This window comes from Protopterus annectens, chromosome 3.part0 (assembly GCF_019279795.1).
Source record: "Protopterus annectens isolate FY-2018-M chromosome 3.part0, PAN1.0, whole genome shotgun sequence".
NCBI classification, from domain to species: domain Eukaryota; kingdom Metazoa; phylum Chordata; order Ceratodontiformes; family Protopteridae; genus Protopterus; species Protopterus annectens.
Window position 1 is genome coordinate 1,408,636,147 of NC_056731.1, and position 24,870 is coordinate 1,408,661,016.

The following is a 24,870-nucleotide window of genomic DNA, read 5'->3' on the forward strand; positions in this document are numbered from 1 at the left end:
CCTCATAGCATCGAAGGAACCATGGCTCTGACAAGGAGGAATGGACGGACCCTAGAGTACTGTCCGATCTTCCTGCACCAAAACCCTGGGCTCCAAGCCTGAGGTAGGAGCCGATCTCATCCGAGCCGAAGCCCCGAGAGGAAGAATCGGCACCGACAAGTTGGTGCGACTATCCTCCCCGGACCCAACTGGAGAGCATCAGCTCCTAGAGCTCTCGGTCGATGCCGAGGACATTCGAGTAGATGGAGCTGATAACCCCAGAGCAGATATCGGCTCCAAGGGTCTGACCACCAATGGTTTGACTTCCCTTGGCTCTGAGAGTCCAGTACGGCTCGGAGGAGAAGTAGACAAGTTCGGTTCCATGGTCTTCGGCACCGACAAGCTGGTCGGGGCCGACAACAATTTGGCAAGTTCTGGTGCCTGTAAAAGTTTCTGCACTAGCCAATCCATGTCCAAATCTGAAAGGCTGCCTGAAGACTTAGCTGAATGCACCGAAGGTGCTGACTGGAGCAGAGGTAAAGAAGGAACTTCGGAGACCGGCTCCCCTACTGAGAGCTGACTCCGAATCAAAGGTACACTCGGCTCCAATGACTGTGGAACCGATGACCCTCCTTCTGAAATTTTAGCCTTTTTGGATACCTTATCTGAAGATTTGGATTTTGAAGATTTGAAAGACATACTAACACCTTCATGGTTATTCAAAACCTTTGAAAAAGATTGCTGTAGCAATCCTCTGTCTATAAGTTTCCTTCTTCTCTCCAAGAGGACTCTTGAAGAGAAGGAGTGACAAATGCTACAGGTGTCTTATAGGTGCTTGGCCCCCAAGCAGTAGACACATTGAAAATGTCTGTCAGTGATGGACATTTTCTGCCCACAATCTGGGCATTTTTTAAAACCCGATTTGGGGTGGGATTTCTCCCTATCCTCTGACATACTGAGAGAAAAACAGTAAATAGATTCACAAACAACTAAGCCCAACCCGGCACTATCCACAACAGTAATATATATATAAATAAAAATATAATACAAATATGGGACTAAGAGTCCGACAGAAAAAAGCCTAACTACTAAATGGATTAATAGTAGGAAAAGGGGCTAAAGGCCCACACAAACTAAAAAGCCAACAAGTCCCTAATTTAAAACAATTTAAACTATCTAAACTGTCTAAACTATCTAAAAATAATGAAACTAACACACACTACATAAATATATCAAAAAGGAAATGTTTTAAAAACTTGCTGTTAATTCTGTTTCTAAAATGGTCTGAGCTATCTGGATCACCGAGATCTCTCTTGCCACGGCAAACTAGATCTGAGGTAATTCTAGCAGTGCATGGTGGGATAAGGGGCTGGTCTCGAGCTACTGGCAAAGCTTGAGCTTGCTATCGACCGTGTCGGAGCCGAGGATTGGCTCCAACCCGTCAGTGAGAATAATCGGTGAGATTAACAACTTCACATGTAGTTATTAGAATAAAACACATTGGCAAGACTGAGAAACAAAATATCCATAGATGTGTCATTCCTGGAATAAATGGGAGAATGGTAATAGGGGAAATTTTAATACAATGACAAGGATGAAAAATAGGCTGAGAAGGGAAATTATATCGTTGTGAGATAAGTATTACAATACCTGGGCAGATACATACCCCGGGATTCATGAACCTTGCGCCAGGCGCACGCATAGCGTAGGTGCCACAATGCCAGATATGGCCGCCGAGCGATTCAGGTACGATCCAATTCCACGTGCACTACCGGCGTGCGCCTGAGTTGCGCCACCTCCGGCGTAGGTATGTTAAACACCCCATGTGCTGTGTTGCACCATGCAAATGAAGGCATATAGTGATCCACAAAGTGGCACAGGCGTAGCATAAGGGCACGGCAATGTAAACCAAAAAAAAAACGGTTTACATATATCCAAACATGACATAGGAGTAACGGAAGGCTGTCAACGTCAGGTATCATACTGTTGCAATATGCCAATGGCGAAAGACACCGAGAATGTCAAAAGAAAACATGCACAAAATGTAAATAATGACATAAATGGTATGTCCGCAGAAACCACAGCAGAACCCCAGGACATGTCCGCGGAAGGTGCGAAACAATGAAATAATATGACAATGTCATAAAAGAGCAGTATAATACACATCAGCTTCACAGCCACAATACACCATAGTATGCATGGAAAGCCACAACCACGGTGCAAGGGTTGCCAAGGAGTGGCGACAGTGTTCGGCACCGTAACTATGTATTAGTAGTCAATGCCATGCAAATGAGGCAGATAATACTGAATCGCAAAACCCCCGCCGGCGTAAGGCTGCACCAAACAGCACAGCGGTAATACACCGAGGAGTGGCCCAGAGGGAATACATGTCAACTGCAGAGGGGTGTGCCACTGTAGGAGGAAGCACATTGGAGCCCAGCAAACATGGGCTGTACAATGCACATCACAGCAGCAGGACTGGCGTGTGGGGAAATAGTTGTGCTGAGAGCACACAATGTGCGCAGAGATGCATGTGCACGAGAATGACTACGTTCCCCTAACCCAGTCATGTGACGGCCGCCCCGTCAACAACAACGGATACAGGAAGGTGATGCGGAGAATATGAGGAAATGCGGAAGCAGTGTAATTGGAGTCGTAATGAGCAATCAACACCAATCAACCCACGAAGGGCAATTGGCGGCAGCTGACAACTCTGCATGCAGAAACCCGCAAAACGGGATAGGGGAGGCATATGAATGCAAAGAAAGTAGGGGAGGTAGCAGAATGCAAAGAGTGAAGAACCGATACAGCACAGCCAAGTAGAGAGGTAGCATAACGGTGGCGGCAGACAAAATGCATGATATGCCATGTCCCAGAAATGACACATGACAGGGCTCTGCAGGATGCAATCCAGGAAATAGTATGCGCAATGTACAGAAACAGTAAGGTAAAGTCTAAAGCTAAACCAATGCAGGCAAGTGTAATGTAACACCAAAGGCAACAGCGTTGCAGTGCCAACGGTAAAACACGGAAGATAATCCACAGATACGGCCGCACAGACACACCCAATGACATCACCGGGTGTACAGCACAACAGTATAAAGTGTGAATGCACACAACACACAGCGTATTCCCAAACGCCGCACTTTAGGTGTAAACACACAGGGAACTTTTAAAATGTATATGTTGGGTGCCGCCATGGCCGTGATACATCAGCATGTGTCAGAGACAGACGGAGTTGCGGAGGAGGGTGCCGACAACTACCGTAGGCCTCAGAGGAGAAGGAGAGTGTTCAGACCAAGGGTAACCTACCAGGGGCTACAAGACCTGGAGATAGTAGAGCGTTACAGGGTGGACAGGGACACGTTACAGCAAATAGTGGAGCTGTGCCGGCCACGCCTGAGAACAAGAAACAACAGAGGGGAGCCCATCCCAGTGGACACAAAGGTATGTGTAAGCTTGCGAATACTGGCTACAGGTACCTTTCAAAGGCCAACCGGGGATATAATGGGCATCTCACAGGCATCAGCATCCAGGGTACTACACCAGTTTCTGGATGCCATGTTACGACATGCCCATGAGTATATATACTTCCCCAGATCTCAGGAGGAGTTGGCTAGCAATATGCGCCACTTCCACCGTGTGGCACAATACCGGAGGTACTGGGTGCGATAGACTGTACGCACATACAAATCAAGTCACCACCTGGGGAGCAGGGTAGACGCTACATAAACTGCAAGGGATTCCCCTCCATCAATTGCCAGGTCGTGTGCAATGCGCAGGGCATTATCATGGATGTGTGTGCTGGCAGCCCTGGAAGCTACCACGACGCCCATATCTGGCATGCCTCACAGCTGTATCAGGTATTCGCCAGGGGGGACATCACACAAGGCCACCTTGTGGGGGATGCTGGCTATGCACTGGAGCCGTGGATGATGACACCCATTAGAAATGCACACACACACATGCAAGAACACCATAATGAGGCACACGCACAAACCAGAATAATCATAGAGCGTGTGTTTGGGATGCTGAGATCACGGTTCCGGTGCTTGGATACATCTGGTGGAGCCCTGCAGTACTCTCCAGGCACATGTGCCCACATATTCATAGTATGTGCCATGCTACATAATATGATCCTGTGGAAACAGCTGCTGCAGGGACATAATGGTGAAGGGCCACAAAGCCCACCACAACTGCCAAGGCAAGCACAGGCACAGAGGTTTCAGTGCCATCACTGTGCCAGCCCCAGTAGGCAGACGGAGGCATACCCAATATGCCTATGCCCTGGCAAAGAGGGAACGTATAGCACATACTCTGACAGCGTAGGCCCCATGGACTGACACCTCCCTACCTGCACACACAGTGAAATGGACGGCACACAAACAAGGCCACCCGTAATGTGTACCGTATGGGTGGTCCCATGTGTGACTCCAACATAGGCAGCACCCAAACACTGCACACCCAACAGCCAGCGGAGCATGGAACGCCAACACCTTAACCGTACACGGGTCCTACAGCAGACAGCGTTGCTGTATGCTGCCACGTTCGCCGCAAGGTGTATACATATGTACATATGTGCATACACAGATATGGAGATATCATTACACACATAGAAATATATGTACACATACACATATATAAAGTACAACAGGTAAGACAGGGAATCAGAGGGATGCAAGGTGACAGAGAAGTAAGACGCGATATCTGTACATAGTAAACATAGTGAACGACAACCTGAGTATCCAGGAGGGTTGACAGAACAGGAAACGCCACCCATGGAAAGGTCAACCTACCTAAATGCATAATCGCGAGTCAGGATGATCGCCAGGCCACGGTACAGTAACAGTACATGTACGGGTAATATTATGAGGATATGAGGGTGGAGGTAGACACCGCCGGTGATGCGGGCAACGCAGGTACTGTGTGCAACCGTCCCTGTGACAGCGGCAGTATGTGTATGTGTGTGGTGAGGGTGTCGTGTGTTCCGCTGTGCGAGTGTAATGTGTGTGCCACTGTAAAATGTGTATGTAGGTGCCATGTGACAGGCGGAGTGGAATAACATGTGTAGGCATACAGTATAGGAACCACAGGCGTATGTACAGCAGTACCCCCAAAGTAGTACTGAGAGCCCCTCCCTGGCTAGGCGCGTGGCGACATAAAACGATGCAAAGCGAAAATGTCCCAGAATGTACCACAGGAATATAGCCAACATGAAATGCAAAGGACGTATGTACAAATCATGACCGTATGTATGACACCGATATGTTAATTGCAAAACGATACGTCGGCAACGTTACACAGCCATAGTCATGTACCGGGGAAATACGCATGTGCTACCCCGGCACCGATCGTGGCTACGTATCGGCCCGTAAACACCGCTGTGTGTTCTACGAGTGTCAAACAAGCAATCGCCACCCGAATAGGTGGCAACCGGTAGCATACAGGCCGTCCCAAGTACAGGACCACAATGACTGTAAATATCCGGGACAAAATGCCAAGGGATAGTCGGCACGTACGAACAACCGCAGATATACTACCTATGTGACGGAGGAATACATGCAGGAAGCACACATGCAGGCGATACCGACACCAGACGACATCAATACAACCTACACTCCCAGAACAACAGACAGGTAACTGCCAGCTCCCCAGGCAGGGATGGAGCACACACACAAGCATACCGTGTATGTAGAAATGCAAGGCCCACAACCCGTACCCGTCACCCACAACCGCCGATATACCCTATCGCACATATCAAAGGGATACAAGCCGCAATAGCAGCACAAACATACAGGCAGTCAATGACAGCGGCATAACCGCAACATCTCGCGTGGGAAACACTATCAGCAGCGGATGCATACCTGCATCCGTTGTTTAAAGGAATACAAGAGCTATGTTACACATCCGAATGCAAAACGCCATCGACAGACGCCGCCAGGACAGGGACACCCACATGTCGAACATAATACCATACCCAACACACACAATCCACGGCTAACACCACTGCGAAATGTACCCGACGCCACACATAGCGGCTGCAGTTACACATAACATAACACAATGCAGACCATCTCCACGAAGGTAGTGCAAATAACCAACGCCCAGGCAAGGAATGAACCATGCCCTAGTTACGACGCGTACTGTATGAATGGAGTAGATGCACAGGTGATATGCGCACAAGTACACACCAAGGAACAGCTATTGGTGTGATGAACCCACATGTCGCAGGTGACGACGGATATAAGGATGACTCCTAGGATATTCAAACCGTATGCTCATACCGAACCACAAATAAAAAACGGATCGAGTGAGAGACAACGCTATAGCGAGACTCGCAACGGAAAATGGAAGGAAACACAGGAAAGGTATGTAGAACCCACGAGATGTACTGGTGTGTAACGCATGATGTGTATGACGAAGCTGCACTGTATGTGAACGGTGTTTGTAAGTAAGGATACCTGTCCATAAAGCAGAGAGTGGTGAAAGGTGGTTATGTAGTGCTATCCCGCTGAGCATACCAACGACTGTGGACACCGCGTGCTCAGCAGTGGGACATCATGTACACAGCCGGGATAACCCAAGGGCTGCCACAGGGGGGCATAACACAGAACAATGCCACCACCCACGCCGATGCTGGCAGTGGATGTCCAACAAGGAAGTGCCACAGCAGGGGATAGGACATGTATGTATACTGTCACAGCACACATGTGTATGGGCATATACCGTCGATGTCATACGTAATGTGCACGACGTGCACGTATGCCTCGCAGTAGGGGTTACTATGTCAAGTATGTGTAATGTAAAGCTGTCATGGTGGATATGACAGACATCATACACAGTATCACAGGCATAGCATGCATAATGGAGGTATGGCCTAGTGTTATGTACACTAACAGGATATGTATGGCCTGTACATATGGGACAGAGTAGTAGCAGAATAGCCACCCGAAATGGAAGGAACACCAAGTAACCATGTCCAAATGATCTGTAGCAGGTGCAATGTGTGCAACAATGAAGTCCGGCAGGTCCATGTGTAAACACATGTGCAGTGCACACAGTAGTGTCACCTCCCCATGGTAGTGTCCACTGAACAGTAGAGGTGGATGTCAACTGCATGTCTACACAGTACTGTTGCTGTGGTGGTACCATGACTATGTGTCACCCTATCAGCAAGGGAGCTATCACATGAAAAGTGCCACAGTGTGTCCCTGTGGGATGTGCACAGGACCTACGTTCCACAGCATGGTGTGTGTTGCGTCTGCGGAAGTAACACAGAAGCCCAGGCCATGCAATGTGGCATGTGTGCACATATGCAGGAGTGCTCCATTCACCCCGCCCACTGCAATTGCCATGTATGAGTACTACATGCATCACTAATGCGGAGGACATGGCCCATGTCAGAGTAGATGACACCCCTGTGTATGTGGTACGCAGATGAGTACAGATGTGTTCCCCGTCTGTCATCCACATATGTAAACTGTCTGAGCCTGGTATACATCACGGCATGATAATGCCGTGCCATGTAAAGTCGTAGCCATTGTGGAAGGTACACCACGAATGTGTTATTGTAACCCTGCCCGTGTGTAGATGTGTGTATGGCACAGGTACAAAGGCTACCTATGTACCAGCAACACACACAGTACAGATATGTGTGGCCCTGCAGATGTGTACCCATGCCACAGTGGAATATGGCAACCACAGCACCATGTGGGGCATGTGTGTACAGCAACCATGTACAATGTGATATGCATGTATGGGGACAGTATCCATGTGATACCCAGTGGATGACTGTTGCTATGCAAAGGTGATGTGCATGCACCATGTGTGATGTATCCTGACGCAATGACATCCACACGATGTATCTGCCACACCGACACCTGTACGGTTGTTATCAGTATGAGCTGGTGGAGCTACAATGGTGCCAGGTATGTAGATGTGGGATATCTAGGCATGGACAGTACTCTGTGACAGCATGTTGTGTATGTAAGCAAATAGTGAACATGAGGGGCCACATGACTGAGGACTGTGTATTGCCACATGTACCTGACGTAGTAGGTAGCATGATATGCTTGCACCACTGTGTGTCCTGTCCAGGATTCATATAGCCTAACATCCTGAGACACAGGGTATGATTTGACGGTGGATGTGTACATTGCCAATACCAGAATGTGGAATGGTGCTGAAGGGCAATGTGGGGACAATGTCTGATCTGTTACCCTCTGTACCACACCAAACACCCATGCAATGGTATGACAGGTGGCCAGCATGTGTATGTGGCGTGCTGGCCACCTGTCATACCATTGCATGGGTGCAATGCAATGCAATGGTATGACAGGTGGCCAGCATGTGTATGTTGCGTGCTGTGGCACACAGAGGCCCAACAAGGGTGCCAGTAAAGGCATGGAGGTCATCAATGAGTGTGTGAAGCACGGATGTGAGGACGTGCCCCAGTGCCATACTGAATGGTCCAGTCATGGGTGTACGAATGCAGTCCCACACGTGCAATGCAGTACCACCCATGTGTAGTGCGATAGATGCGGTAGTGTGGTGGTCAAGGTACACAACGTCCAAGAACAGGCTAGCAGTTAATTCAGTGGGCTGCTGTGGAGACACATACCAAACAGGTTGGCGGGACATAACAGCTAGGGAGATCAGAAAGTGACATTGGGACAGTGTCTTAGGACATAACGTGTGCATGGCAGTACCATGTATGTGTCCACAGGGACACTGCGATGTCCATGTATGGATTGCAACCCTGTAGTGAGTGAGAGTGTGTATTGTTGGTAGGTACACCATTGCCTGGCATGTTGCCAACAACATCTCAGTCGGCAATGCCTGGGTGACTGTTGTACGCTACATCGAATGTGGATGTAGCCAAACAACACAGACATACCACCACACTGCCTGAGGGCCCACACTGCAATGTGCGGCAGTCATGTGTAGGTAGCTAGCCTTGGAGCATGTGATGGACCACGAGGACCCACCATGACTGTCAAGTGATGCACCCCACACATGTGAATATACCCACCGTGCAACAGCCTGCACATGTGCCCATACAGCAGATGTGCATGGAACATGACTACCACCGTGGCGTCTGTGAAAAGGCCAGTACCGCCATGTCTCTGTGTGGAATAGCATGGTCCCTACCATTGCGTACATGTTGCGGAAGTGCACTGTGATATGTGTCAGCATAGTCACGTACACAGTCCATCTGCCGGGGTGTCATGACATTAACCACCCCCGTCAGCAGACGTCAGTAGTACCGGCTGTAGAGCACATGTACCATGTATGCTGCGATGGGTGTGTGTCCAGGGTGTGGCTAGCAGGGCCGTGAAGCATATATGTTCATCTACCAGAGGGGGGATATCCCTAGGTTTAACACAGCAGACACATGGAGGTATGGTGCATGCTGAGGGTAGTGTAGGTATGGTATGTGTTGTGTAATGTGTCACTCAGCTAGGTGGAGTGCATGGCCAAGCATGTGTGGGTACATGGGAGTCCATACTAGGGAAGTGTGGGTTGCTGTCAGCACATGGCAGTAGCAGCTGTCCGAGGTGCAATGTACAGTATGACAACACAGCCAGCATGTAACCTGTGGTGTACAGTGTACTCTCTGTTGCGTGTTACAATGTGTCTAGCGGTCACAAACATGGGTATCTGAACATGGAGTACCTACGATGCATTGTGTTCGGAAAATATACAGTATGTGTGTAAAACATTGTGTGATGTGGGATCCCCTCACCTGTGTGTGTTGCAGTCCAGGTATGTGCCTGGGAGGTATGATCCGTGTACAATCTGGACTGGCAGGTGTGCTGTGCAGGGCATGGAGGCAGGTCCCAGGCACCGCAGATAAATGTCAGGCGTACACTAGTGTGCGTGCATTGCTTGTGTGCAGCAGAGTGGAAGGTGCAAGCATTGTCCCACATTACTGCATGCCGTGCCTGCCTGTTACAGCCCTGCTGGAGACAGACATGTGACACCGCCGCAGAGGCAGCATAGCATGTGAAGATGTACATGTGGGCTCCACACCCTAGGCAGATGTCCGCAGGTCATGTGTGCCACAGTAGTGTGGTCGACCACGACTGTCATACTGGTCAGATACCACATGCCTGTATAAGTACAGTATGAGCATAGTCAACAGTCGCAGTGACAGAGTAGGCCAATGTACAGTATCCCCGTGTGCAGACCACTGCCTACTGTACACCTGGCTAGACACACACCCGGAGGGTGAATATACCTTTGAGCCATCACATGTCCCAGTCCACGTAGCCTGTACAATGCCATCACAGGGTGGTCACAATAACGTGTGGTAAGACAGACACATTGTACCAGGTGATGTGTCATGTGTGCATATGTTGAGTTGCACAGCCGTTCACACGTCCGCAACATATCGGTGCATGATGTATAGTGTGACATGATGTGTGGAAGTGCACTGTGATCCAACACAGGGTCATCTGAGACAGGTGTGTTGTGAATGGTGTAACCCATGGTCACATGGGATACACACTGGTGCTGTGGCCACTAGTGGTGCCTGCAGTGGTCATACAGACATACTGCACACAGTGTTCTGGCAGGAATGTCCATTGTTGTGGATGATGTTTTGCTACGTGAAGGTAGGTGTGTATTGTGAATGTTACACATCCAGATGTGACCATCAGGCGCAGTCATGGTCGTCGACAGAATCACACACATCCACAGCGGTCAGAACCCTGTCCCCAGAATGGGTGTCAGCCACCCTCGTACTGTGTGACATATGTGCAGATGGCAGAACACCTCCCACTGGCTGGATAACAGTGTCAGCTAGGATGGCTATGTGATGGCTGGAATACGCCGTGATAATGTACAATGCTGGTATCCCAATGAAGTACCTGGAATCACACACAGTACGCCATGGCTGCCATGTAAACCATGTACAACAATGAATGTGTGACAGACACAAACAATGGGTAGACATGTTGAACATGCACACATGAGAACACCCAATGAGGTATGTTGCACATATCGATGTACAACTGTCATCTATGGCCATAGCATGGATGCAGATGCACATGCCCCACAGGCAGTACCACACGATGTAGGTAGGGGGGCATTGCACGTGTACATGTGACAGTTGCTGTACTGCCACATGTCCTGCATAGCCGTCATGTAGGGGTAGCAGTGGTACGTGACTGTTGGACATGCCTGTACATTTGACCATGTCCCACAGGATATGTGTTACGTGTGTACAACATGTGTTGTGCCGTCATCAAGCTGTGAAGTGTACGGCTGCCAGTGTACCTGTGTGACATGTTCTGTGATGGGTGCAAAGGCACGCAGTACTGCATTGCATGCCCACATGCCCCACACAGGTGCATAGCCTGAACATACAATACAAAGAGGGTGTTGGATGATAGCAACTCACAAGAGGAGATGGGTACGGGTGGCAACCCACTACCACCTGTTTGGGTACGGTGTGCATGTCTATGACACATTAGCACCCGAGAAGCTAGCGGTACAGCAGTACAGGGTTGCATGCATATATGTTCACCAATACCCCTGTGTGTCCCACCACTGGCCCGTGGACAGACAGACACCAACACAATGTGCAGATTTGATATGTGCACAGCACATCACCGATGGCTACTGTAGAACAGGCTTACTGTGTAGACATGTGCACAGTAGGTCTGCGCCAGACACACTCAAACACGTTATGTGCTGAACCACACCAATAGTCTAGCCCATGCCACAGACAGATGTGCACGCATCTGTGTATGTACGTCTGGGAATGTCTCCGGCATAGCAGTATAGCTGTGTCAGTGTTGCGAACAACATACTGAATGGGTTGTATGTGTGAGGGGTGCGTCATACGTGTATGGTCAGATTGACGATACCATCAGTGCCCCTGCTATGTGAACATCCCTGTCCCCATACATGGATACCTATGCTGTGCCCAACACCACGTTCCCCATGGGAGGGATGGTGCTGTGCAGTGCACCAGCAGACATGGGGGTGGCAGCAGGCACTGGATGTAGACATATGTGGTACCCATGTCAGTCCAGGCAACCATCCATGTGCACGGGATAGCAGTGTGTGGGCACATACAGCACTGTGTTGAACAATATCGCAGCACATAGCACCTGTCAGGGTTAATGTGTATGCATGGATGTGTGATACCTGCATGCACCAGACACACCCCCACCAAGCAGCGTGCAGCCTACCTTGCAGAAGGCCAGTGTCCACACCATGATGATAGACATGTGTAATGTCCATATCTACATAGCAATGACATATGGAATGGACAGCCACCCTGCCAATATCAGTACCCCCCAGGTGGGTCACATCCCAGTGCCATGTATGTGACATACCCTGCCAAACCATGCAGCCCTGCCCAGCAAGGCTGCACGTGCTATCACAGTCCTACATGGTGCGATGGACAAAAGGCACTTTCACTATCAACCGTCCACAGCAGTAATGTGGCAGTGATGCACCCTGTGGTGTTACAGGTGCTGTGTGTTGCTGTGGACAATGTGCATGCGCACATGCTATGCATGACCTTTCCTGCTAATGTCACATGGTTACACATTGTCCCATGTGTATCACATGTGCAACACTGGTGAGCCATGGCAGGTTGCCCAACACCCGTACAGTGTTGTGTGGATGTACATGGCACAACACATGCATGTACAGGTGTCCATGTGTATGTGTGCAGTGCCACTGCTGACGTTCATAATGGCCGCGACGGGATGCCTAGTGACATATACACAGCATCCAGGTGAACAGTAGAACTGTTGTCACATGGGGACCTGTGCCAACTGATATGGACACAGGTGCAGGCAGGTACACATGTCCACAGCAGGCTAACATCAACATGGTGTGTGTACAGTGTGATGAGGTGACACACAGATATGATATGAGACCCACTGCTCAATGGTGTGATGGCAACACGTCGGCTGTGTCACTGCCATGATGCATCGCAGAGATTACTGTGCAGATGTTGTACATGTCATAGCAATGTATGTCCAGCAGTATGCCAGTACAGCAGTGTAAATGTGACCTGTCAACATCATTATGTCTTACAGATAATGCCACGTTCCCAGCTGCCTGCCTTCAGCCGACAGGAGGATGAAGTGATTATACCGTTGCTCCACGACAACTACGAAATACTCTTCAGCCATGTGCCACTACAGGCACAGCAGCATGATGACGTGTGGCAGGATTTGCGCAGGAGGGTGAACAACGTGGGCAGCCACAACTGCACCTACCAGCAGATCCACAGATACTGCACAGACCTAATTCGGCACGCGAAACAGCGTGCCGATGCAATCGCCAGACAACAAGGTGGGACAGGTGGTGGGCCACCAACCCAGCCCCCACTCACACACACGGAGGAGCTCCTGGCCAGTCTGGGGACACCCGGGGAACAACATGCAGAAACCCTCGCTGCCATCGTGGAGGTGGGTGTCTCCCAACCAACGAGCCTGGAGCTGCCTGGTAAGTCAGTCTTGCATGTTTGCATGATAACTGACGTAGGTGTGGGTGTCATAGTACACCACATAATGTAGCAACACATGCCAGGTATATGGCCACACAAGCTGCATACTACAATATGCTACGTTGTGTTTGCAGACATGTGCATAGCACATGCTAACACACAGGTGCATGATGTGACATGCACAGTGCTTACCGTGGTGATAGTAATGGATAATGTGTATACTGTTGTGTCGCCCCTATACAGGTACCTCTGGCGTGTCGCACAGACATGGGTCTGTCGCAGGTGAGACTGTTGCTAGTAATAGGCATTATACGGTGTATAGATATTCCCCATGTGTCCAGGTATGACATGCACACCTGGGTCTGCCCCAGTCATGGTATACAGATTGCACCACCCGACACACACGCCACCCATGTACAGTAGATACAACCGTTAGTATAGACCGGCATGACACCACATAACCCATCGGTGTGATATGTGCAGTCAGCTATGCATACAATGGTGGAGGTGTTCCACAATGGCTGCATGTGTAATATGCATCGGTATGCCTTTGCAGTACGCACACAGTACCACATAGTGAGCTGTGATCTGGCCAGCACACAGGTGTTACCACTGTGACCTATGCCCCTACATTGGGTGCACACGTTGTGACATGGCACATGACATGTCCCATGCACGTGGTGGTCTGTCCGCAACATTGTCACACCATGACATGACCTACGCACGACATAGCAGACATCCACAATGTCTGCATAGCCTTCGGGAATGTGACACCTCAGACTAGTATGGGTGTATGTCACATGGGCCACCACAGGGATGTGTATATGATGCCCATCACACACAATTGTCCATGAACCAGACAAACATGGCCATGGGTGATACCTACAGGCATGTTGCCACACAGTACATCCGCAGTGGGTAGTCACCGTTGCACCCTGTCCACACATAGTGCCATCATAGCTGTAGTGGACCCCCTGGACATCTGATGTGGTACACCAGACAAATGGAATGCCTGTCTGCAGCCATTAGAGGTGCCATCAATGTCTACCATATACGTGCTGTGGAACAGCATGACTGAGTTGCAGACATGGCAATGCAATGCGTCCAGGTTACGCATCGCACAGAAACATACCTGTGTCCTGCTGCCGTGCAGTGGCACAGTGCCCATACTCCCCACTGTACAGCTATGTACACAGCTCACACCAACCACACCTGCACAGACATCCTTGTTACACATGCATTCTATCTGTAGCCTGTACACATAACACTGCACTGTGACATCCTTTCTGATGTGGTGCATGTGGTGGGACACCATTGTCACATGTCCACATGATACAGCACATGTTTGCGGTTTACATGACATAGTGACGCCAGCCATGTGTACTGTTAACCCGCCCGTGGCCACACGGTGTATCACGGTGATGCATGCAAACTACCATGAATGTGTGTACTGCAAGCCAACTAAAAGACACCTGCTTGATGTAGTGTGCACTCCAGGGCAGTATGCATACTACCACTATTAATGTCTGGGCTGCATTCACTGGGCTGTGGTGTGGGAATGCTGCATGCCACCTGCAATATCACATGCATGATGTGTCTGCATGTGTGTGTGTCTGCGTGTGTATGTCAGCGTGTGTGTGTGTGTGTCCGCATGTGTGTGTGTGTGTGTGTGTGTGTCTGTGTGTGTGTCTGCGTGTGTGTGTGTGTCTGCGTGTGTGTCTGCGTGTGTGTAATGTAACTTACGGTATGTCTTTGTATTCACAGGTGCTGTAGGTGCGTTCCCCTCCTGCGGTCCATCTGATGCTAGTGTCCCCACAGATATTAGCGGTGATGACCATGTGCATGAGGCACAGGCAGGGTCGTCATGGGCAGAAGCTGTGCCATTGGATAACATCCCACCTATGTCCCCTTCATCTCCGCACACGGTTCAGATGCCGACACATACCACATCACCGTTGCCCATAGAGGAAGGTCAGTCAGCATCTGTTGGCACCGAGCAGGAATGTGTGGTGGCTGCAGAAGGTGCGGGTACACACCATGTTGCCAGTGTAATGACTGGTGATGTGCCACACAGGCATGTGGCTGGTGCTGCTCGTAGGAGGAGCACTGGTAGACATGCACCTGCCGTACAGGGTGCAGCAGCTGGTATCACCAGACGCATGTTTCAGACTGTAATGGCGGCACAGGCACATGCCGAACGGCAGAACCAAGAAGGGCAGAGGCTGCAGAGGGCCGCAATCCGTTCCTTAAATGAGAACATCCAGTCATTGGCGAATGATCAACAGCAGCTTGCCGATCTTCTGGATAGGAGATGAGGTGAGATGGTTGGAATCCTCGACCGAGGCATGTCAATCCGCGAGCGTGAGCTGTCTGTGCTGGAACACCTGGTAGGGGTGAGGCATAGGACACGTGGCCGTAGGCCAGCAACACCACCTAGTGCAGGTCGACATGTGCGTGCCACCTCTCATGCCCACTCACACAGTGCTGGTAGCAGCAGCAGTGCAGCTGGTGCTACACCAACCACACCAGGACACAGCAGGCCACGTGGACGTGGCCCTGGATGGTCCCAGCGTGGACACGGTTCCAGCGGACATGTGTCATCGGAGAGTGGCCACTCCATACCTCCACCCGGTAGTGCCCGTGCGACCCCAGGCAGGCATGGGTCACGTGGCCGCAGGCGGACACAGTGAGCCATACAACCTGCACTGTACAGTCTGGGGCTGCCAAGTATACCCCGTGTAGGCATCACTGATGGCTGAACTGTGTACACACATACCCACACACAGCAGACACAACTGTAGGGCTCCACCACATCCACATGCATTCTGCACAGTCATGCCCAGTAAATGCACAGGCCCTTACACACACACATGATGTCATCCATTGGTACAGCCTATGCCCCTGGCACACATATCACCCTGTGCATATGATGAAGCCTCTGCCGCAGCACCGTGATCCACACCATCAGTGCACGGTTATGCAAACATATTCTGATGCACAGGGTGGACAAGATAGTGAGAGGTGTATGTGATACCTGTGTCCGCATAGTACGCGATGTGTATGTTGCAGTGGTTGTGTATGACAGGTGACAGGTGCGTATGTGACGTGGGTCGTGCACTGACATCATGCAGCAGACATACCATGTAGTGCAGGTGCAGCATTCATTGTTCTGTGTACACGGTATGCATGGTGGTTACATGTGTAGCACCATGTTGGTTCAGTTAACCCGTATGCCAATTATGGTGTACTTGCATGTGCCTACTGGGAGCACTGTTATCAGTCCCCCATGTGTAGCTGTGGGGTACCCACAGGCACATCTGGTAATATCAGCATACCACAGGTACCCGCAACCTGCATGGACCCCTACATAGGTACATAGGCGCACATGTACATACCAGGCTATGTGCCCTACGGCATGTGTAAGCCTAGCCAGAGTGTGTGTGGCTGTTAACACCCCTTAGGATGAGGATACCACATCCATCGGTCCGCTGTCCCTCTGTCCAGCAGTGACACCGAGATGATGCCTGGCGCATACCTATGATCACCCATCCACACGTCATGATTACTCTTGGACAAAGTCAGTCAGGGGCTCTGCTTCACATGGGCTGGGAATCCTCTCCATGTTGTAGGGGGTGTCTGGGCATTGACCCTGTTCCCCCAGCATGTCCTATTCATGTTCGTGTTGAGGTTTCTGACAGTCGCTTCTGTGCCCGTGTTTGCTTGGAGCCTAGGAGGTGGAACATGTCCATGTCACCCAGGTTGGACATGGCTGTGTATGTCAGGCACAGATCACCACAGAGAAGACGTGCTGGGAAGGTATACAGCCAGAGTCCCCTTGGTCGGGCAGCTTGTGACACATGTCTCAGCACCTTTATCCCTGTGTTGTGGAACGTTTGTGGTCCTTCCGAGTGCTGCAGGTGTCAGGTTAGGTGCATCCCAAATGTGGCATTGTACGTAATCATTGGTCTGATGTGTGAAGTGTACAGGGGTACAATGAACTCCCCTGATGTGGATGTGATTCCTTCCTGACCAGGTGGCCACAGTGGAATGTCTTCCCAACCACATTGGCATTGTGTGTGTCGACAGGGGTTACCGACAGGTGTGGTACCCATGTCCCTGAACACGTCCACCATGTTGAATGGATTACCACCTACATGTTACGTCGGGGCGAACATGTCCTTTCCACTGGGTAGGTCTGCACCTTCCCTGGCATGTAGCATCAGGCCATGGCTCTGGCACCAGTTATCCATTTCTATGAGGCCCCAGGTGGATGTCTGTGTCAGATGGGGTGTTGGGTATGGTGGCCGGTGTGCAGTCATCTGCATACCTTGTCTGCCACAATCCCCCTATGTTTGTATGCACATTGGAAGGTTGAATGCCGAACAGGAGGGGGCCCAGGACTGAGCCCTGTGGGCCTCCACTCGAGACCAGCTTGGAGTCTGACATGGCACCAGGAACACAAACCCTGCGTGGTGTGACCTCCATCCAGTTGGCAAACCATCGTGTGACATATGTCCCCACATGTACGCTGGCGAGCCTTCCCATGAGTCCCACGTGGAGTGTGGTTTGAACGCTCCTGCCAGGTCATGGTAGTCTGTGCAAACCGACGTACCCCCATCAATGGCCTTAGTGACCCCTCCAGACAGGTCGAGCAGGTTTGGGAGGCAGGATCTGCCCTTGACTAAGTCAATGTGGGTATGTTCCGGTATTGGCTGTACACCACTGTCTGTACTTATGGGCCCCAGTATGGACCTCCCCGCAGCTTTGCAGACAAGGCTTGTCAAGCTGATAGGGCAGGAATGTCTACAGTCCATAAGAGCACTACCCTGGCATAGTGGGACCACAGCTGCCGTATGCCATCCAGCGGGGACCTAGCCCGTAGTAAGCCTAAGATGACACAGCGGCCTTATGTGTGGGGCGAGGGCCTCAATGAGGTTGAGTAGCACACAGCCAGGGACACCATCTGGGCCCATTGGTGCTGTGTTCACTGCTTAACAGATATCAGATCACTCCTGGGCATACGAGATGTTTGGGAGGCTAGATTCTGGTGGGATGGATACGTCCCCTCTTGGGGGGGGGGATAGATGTATGCATGGAACATGTCCGCTGGTTTGTTGACAATGTCTGTGGGTTCAGTGACCACTGTACCATTCTGGAGTAATTCCGGGCATGACTGTGCGCTCCCACCCATGTCCCTACCACAGCTAAGGAAGGCCCTATGGTTGTCTCATGTGCCCTCTGCAGTACCACTCCCACAAGCGGCCTTGGATGATTGTATGTGTGACCGTATGTTAACGCCGGTATTAATGAGTGATGCCTTCCGTGGTACTGATATTGCTCTGTCATGTATTAGCTCCAACTGTTGTTGTACAGTTTGTCAATGGCTGGGGTCCACCAGACCATGTGCCTGCCTTTGGTGGGCAAGGTCCTGATGTTATCATGGTCGCTTGGTGCAGACATCCCTGGGGGTGCTCAGAGAAGGCATTTGTAAGGGTTTCAGCAGTGTGGCCTGTGTTTACCACTGGCATGGAGGCCTTGTAGGGTACCACACCGGTCGTATGACGTGTGTGGTTCGCTGTGGAGAGGTCGTCACTTAGGTCTCCCATGCCGGTGTTGGGTGCAGGATGCGGATTACCAGTGGATCCACTATACGGTCTGACATCACCATTGAGGGATGTACATCCTGTGTGGAGCATATCCTCCCCATGTGTGATGATCAGAACTGGTATACGTCCCCCCCTAGTGGGTATGGTGCATGGGTGTTCCACAGCAGTCAGGTGTATGAACACCTGGGACCTGTGGCGTAGGGTGTTGTGTCCTGGGTAATGTTCTCGGTCTATGTATGGGTGGTTGATGTCACCCAATACGACGGTGTTGTGAGAGCATGCACACTCACCAGTGTCCTCAGGACGGCTGTGCAGGTATCCTGGGTTTGGGAGGGTGGTCTGTAGCATGCAACAAACTGTAGGTCAGTCCTAACCATGGTTAATTGCACCTGGATATTCCCCGCTGCTACATGCATCTCTGCCAACATGGAGGTGTGTGTATCCATCATGGAAATGGGGACTCCCCCTCCTTCTGTGTTATGTCCGGGTTATGGTCCTGAACGCGTGATATAGGGTATGACCCGACAGTGCTGGGGTGCTCTCAGCAGCCCTGACCAATGTTTCAGTCACAGCACTGACATCGATGTCCTCCATACTGAGGAGGGCATTTGAGGGTGTGCAGCTTGGCTGTAGACCACTGGCAGTGAGCTGTATTATCCTGTGTGTTCTCCAGGCTCGTAGTGTGGGGTGGTAGGTTTATCATTCCAGCCGTGCCTGCAGTGAGCACTGTGGGGGTGGCAGGTGCCTTTGCCAAACCCTTGTAGACCAGGGGCGACAGCTGCCAGCCATACCATGCGAAGGGGCGTGGCGTGCCAAGCATGTCATCCCAGGTAAATGGAATCCGGATCCCCTCAGACTGACACCGGTAACCAGGACATTATCAAGGGTGACCACATTGAGCCAGTGTAGTGGCATCATACTTGATGAGGGTGGGATACTGCCCAGGGTCAGGGACATGCCGGCCTGGGCTACACAATCTGAGTGGCCCTCTATGTCTCCTGTAATGTATCCCAGGGTGGTATGCCACCAGACGTAGACACCAGCATGGGCAATGACCGCGTCATTCCTGCACATGCTGCGGAGTGACCTGAGTGTGTGTGTTATGTGGCGTATTCCAGCACCCGGCAGGCAGCCTACTGTGATCATTCCCTTGTTCAGTATGGTGGGTGGGACGTCGGTGTGTCTGGCAGTGGCGCCACCCATTACAGGTGTGTCTGGCAGTGTGTGTGTCGCCTTTGGGGCTCTGCCGGGTTAGCACACTGACATTGAGAACTATGTGTTGCATGTCCTATGTCTTGTGGAGGCAGTAGCTTGTGTGTCTGCTTCAGAGGGCTCGTTAGGTTCACGACATGTCCTACAGTGCCCCAGGTATGTCGTAGTGTGTTCATGTGTTTGATTAGCATTTGCGATAGTCACATGTGACACTGGGTATGTGGTGTGCATTGTGTCATTCCCCTCCCGCGTGGTCTTGCGGTCATGGTTGGAGAGCACAGCCCCCTGTCTGGCTATATAGTTGTGTCTGTCACATGTATTATGGTCATTGGGGGAGGTGCGGCTTGTCCGTGTCCATGAGGCACCTGTAACAGTGGCCAGGATGCCCAGATTCACCATCTGAACAGGAGAGGTCGCTAGCAATTGACCCGTCGACATGCCAGAGGATGTGAATGCATCTGCTGTGTAGCCGGGTCAGAAGGCACCTATAGGGAATTGGGCACACAAGGGGATTCTAGGACAGTGTAGTACTCCATTTAGTATACATGTACTTTATCTATGTGGGAATACTATGGGAGCAGGTGCAAAGCTTTTGTGATGTAGAGAACAGACAGTCGGGATTGCAAGAAGAGAGGTCATACACATAGACCTGCGGAGCATGGAGCCGGATACAGTGTAACGTTGCTTACACGGTACATGACGCACATGTCCACACATATACTGCACCTGACGCCTGTGGTCGGTGCCACAGGCTACGGTGTACAGAGACATCACATACATGGCATGACACAGTACAGGTATGGTGACATTCTGCAGGTGTCGTACGCAGTGTGCTGGCTACTGACCGCAGGTGTCACCTGTCAGCTGTGGTGCACAGTGTTCGACAGTCGGATGCTGAACCGGTATAGGAATATTCCCGCATTCGCGGGGCGTACATCTCTATGGCACACACACCATTGTGTGCAGATGGGGACACCTGTCTGTGTGGTCGGCACCCTCACAAGACAATGCACCGACGCACCATGTCACAGGGGGTGGTCTTGCACAGGTGGCCAGTAAGGCTCACAGGTGTGGGAATGACAGGGCTGTACAATGCAGCACCACTACGGGATGGTCACCCTGTGTGGTCAGTGTCCAGTCACAACACGATATCTGCATACACCCTCTCAACAGGCAGCAGACATACACACATGTTGACACACTGACATGGTGGTGGCCACACATGTCTACACGGAGGGATGACGTGTTGCATGTACCACACCATCCACATCGGTACACCCAACACTGAGGTAGGTACAGAGCTCTACCATGGTGTACAGTGATGTGTGGCACATGGCACATAGTTCCCCCGATCTGTGGCATACATGGGCACACATTCCTGCACACATGTTGGTGCTAGGAATGCCACACCCGCTACATGGGTTTTGTGCAGGCGTGCAGCGGTATGTGGTGCATCCTGCGTACAACCACTGTATCCAGCAGCTGTGCCAATATTTGTACTTGGGTGGTGGTAGGGGTTACAGTGGCAATGTGACATATGGTCGAACCTGCATGGCCGATGGGTATGCATCATGGCAGCGCTGTCATGTAAAGGCGACATAGCGGACTGTATGCACATGTCAGGGTAGGACGGTGTGTGACACACCTGTGACCAGCACCTGCACACATGCATGTGGACAGGTGTTTAAACAAATGGTGTACACACAGACTGCCATGCGTGCTGTTACTATGCCACCATATGACGGCCCCCATGATGGGTATGCATGTGGGAGGGGGTTGCAACTGTGTTACGGACACCAGACACCGCCCATGCATGGCTGCACCATGCACAGTACACGTGTCACATGTATCCCCTGTTGCCATGTGTGTATGCATTGCTACGTTGTGACATGTGTGTCAACATGCATGGAACATGGACTGTGGTTTGGTATCACAGCTGTCACAGGCAAACTGTACAAGTGTATGTCTCCCTGTGAACACCGCCACACCCTGTAGGGGGTGCATACCACAGACATGTGTCCGCCTTCCCTTCGTGTGTGTATTACCGCAAACGCCTGTGTCATGCATGTGGTACATCACAGGTTTCGTATGTGTCCTGCGTGCAGTCCATGCACACAGCCTGGAAACCACATATGTGACATATCCGGACATTGTTTCACTGTGGTACAGCTGCAGTCGTGTGTCATACCTGTGTCAGGCCCGTGGCATGTGTGGAGCACGCCTGTCCATGTATACCGGTACGGGTGGACTACATCACACCGGTGGGATCATTGATAGTACATGTGTACTCTGCACGGCGGACGTACACCACCACATAGTCTTCTGGACATATGTCACATGCAGTTTCTGGACCGTGAGGCATACTGCTGCACCGATGACATGGTGCTGGCATAGCAGCTACAGTGTTCACATCAGTGTGTACATGTTCAGCTTGCACCCGTGGCGCCTGTGCTGTCATTTGTGTGTGTACGTGTGACTGCATGTGTGTCCACCCTGCGCGTGTGTACGGGTTTACCTGGCTGTGACTTGCGGTGTGTGCACTCCGTCTGCATGCCGGACATCACGTAGCACATACTACGTGTGTGAGCATGGCCGGGTCGCTGTTGTGTGGCTGGACACACACGACTGTCCACAGTCTGCCTCCCATGCCGTCGCCCCATGTGTATGCATGTCTGCACTGTGCCGATTCTAAGTGTCTGAGCATGCCCAGTACACAGCTGTGTAGATGGACGCACAGTACAGTGCACACCGCGCCCGACTGCATTGATACCCCGGGTGCATGCCTGTTTCCCCTTCACAACTGCCACGTCTGTGGCATGGCCGGGTTGCTGTTGTGTGGCTGGACACACACGACGGTCCACAGTCTGCCTCCCATGCCGTCGCCCCATGTGTATGCATGTCTGCACTGTGCCGATTCTAAGTGTCTGAGCATGCCCAGTACACAGCTGTGTAGATGGACGCACAGTACAGTGCACACCGCGCCCGACTGCATTGATACCCCGGGTGCATGCCTGTTTCCCCTTCGCAACTGCCACGTCTGTGGCATGGCCGGGTTGCTGTTGTGTGGCTGGACACACACGACGGTCCACAGTCTGCCTCCCATGCCATCGCCCCATGTGTATGTGTGTCTGCACTGTGCCGATTCTAAGTGTCTGAGCATGCCCAGTACACAGCTGTGTAGATGGACGCACGGTACAGTGCACACCGTGCCCGACTGCATTGATACCCTGGGTGCATGCCTGTTTCCCCTTCGCAACTGCCACGTCTGTGGCATTGCCGGGTTGCTGTTGTGTGGCTGGACACACACGACGGTCCACAGTCTACCTCCCATGCCGTCGCACCATGTGTATGCATGTCTGCACTGTGCCGATTCTAAGTGTCTGAGCATGCCCAGTAAGCAGCTGTGTAGATGGACACACAGTACAGTGCACACCGCGGCCAACTGCGTTGATACCCCGTGAGCATGTCTGTCTCCCCTTTGCAACCGCTAGGTGTGACAGCCATGGCCAGTACACATGTCGGGGGTACACACGACAGTCGGCACCGATGTCTGCTACTAGGCGTGTAGCCATGGCCAATGACATCCTGCATCACCATGGTGACCATCCAGGTGACTCATATGTGGCTGTCATGCCACATTGGCTGCCTACATCCTGCACGCCGGATGCCCTCTCATAGGGTATACTGTCATGTGGTGCATCCTGTATTCATGTCGTGATGTACTGCTCCGTAGTTATTTGGTATTCCCGACTGCAGCACTACCGTGTTACTGTATGGCCACATTGGGATGGTAACAGTATGTGTGACTGCGCACTCTGTCTTCATTCCCTATCGGCAGCATTGCCTCTGCGGATGATACCACCCACCTAGGGGCATGCCTCCTGACAGTGCTGTGCTCAGTAATCTCGGTAGCGCGTTCTGTAAATGCTTCATGCTGCAGTGAGTTCATGTAGGTAGGCGTATGTTCGACTCTCGGCCCTTCCCTGTGTGTGTGTGTGTGTGTGTGTGTGTGTGTGTGTGTGTGTGTGTGTGTGTGTGTGTGTGTGTTCCCAGCTGCCTCTGCAGATGAACATGCTTTTAGACGCTTCGCAACACATACCTTGGCTATTGCCAGCTATTCTCTTACGGGTGATGTCACCCACCTAGAAATATGCCTCTGACAGCGCTGTGCTCAGTAATCTCTGTAGCGCATTCTGTAAATGCTTCATGCTGTAGTGAGTTCATGTAGGTAGGCGTAGGTTCGACTCTAGGCCCTTCCCTGTGTGTGTGTGTGTTCCCAGCTGCCTCTGCAGATGAACATGCTTTTAGATGCTTCGCAACACATACCTTGGCTATTGCCAGCTATTCTCTTACGGGTGATGTCACCCGCCTAGAAATATGCCTCTGACAGCGCTGTGCTCAGTAATCTCTGTAGCGCGTTCTGTAAATGCTTCATGCTGTAGTGAGTTCATGTAGGTAGGCGTAGGTTCGACTCTCGGCCCTTCCCTGTGTGTGTGTGTGTGTGTGTGTGTGCGTGTGTGTGTATGTTCCCAGCTGCCTCTGCAGATGAACATGCTTTTAGACGCTTCGCAACACATACCTTGGCTATTGCCAGCTATT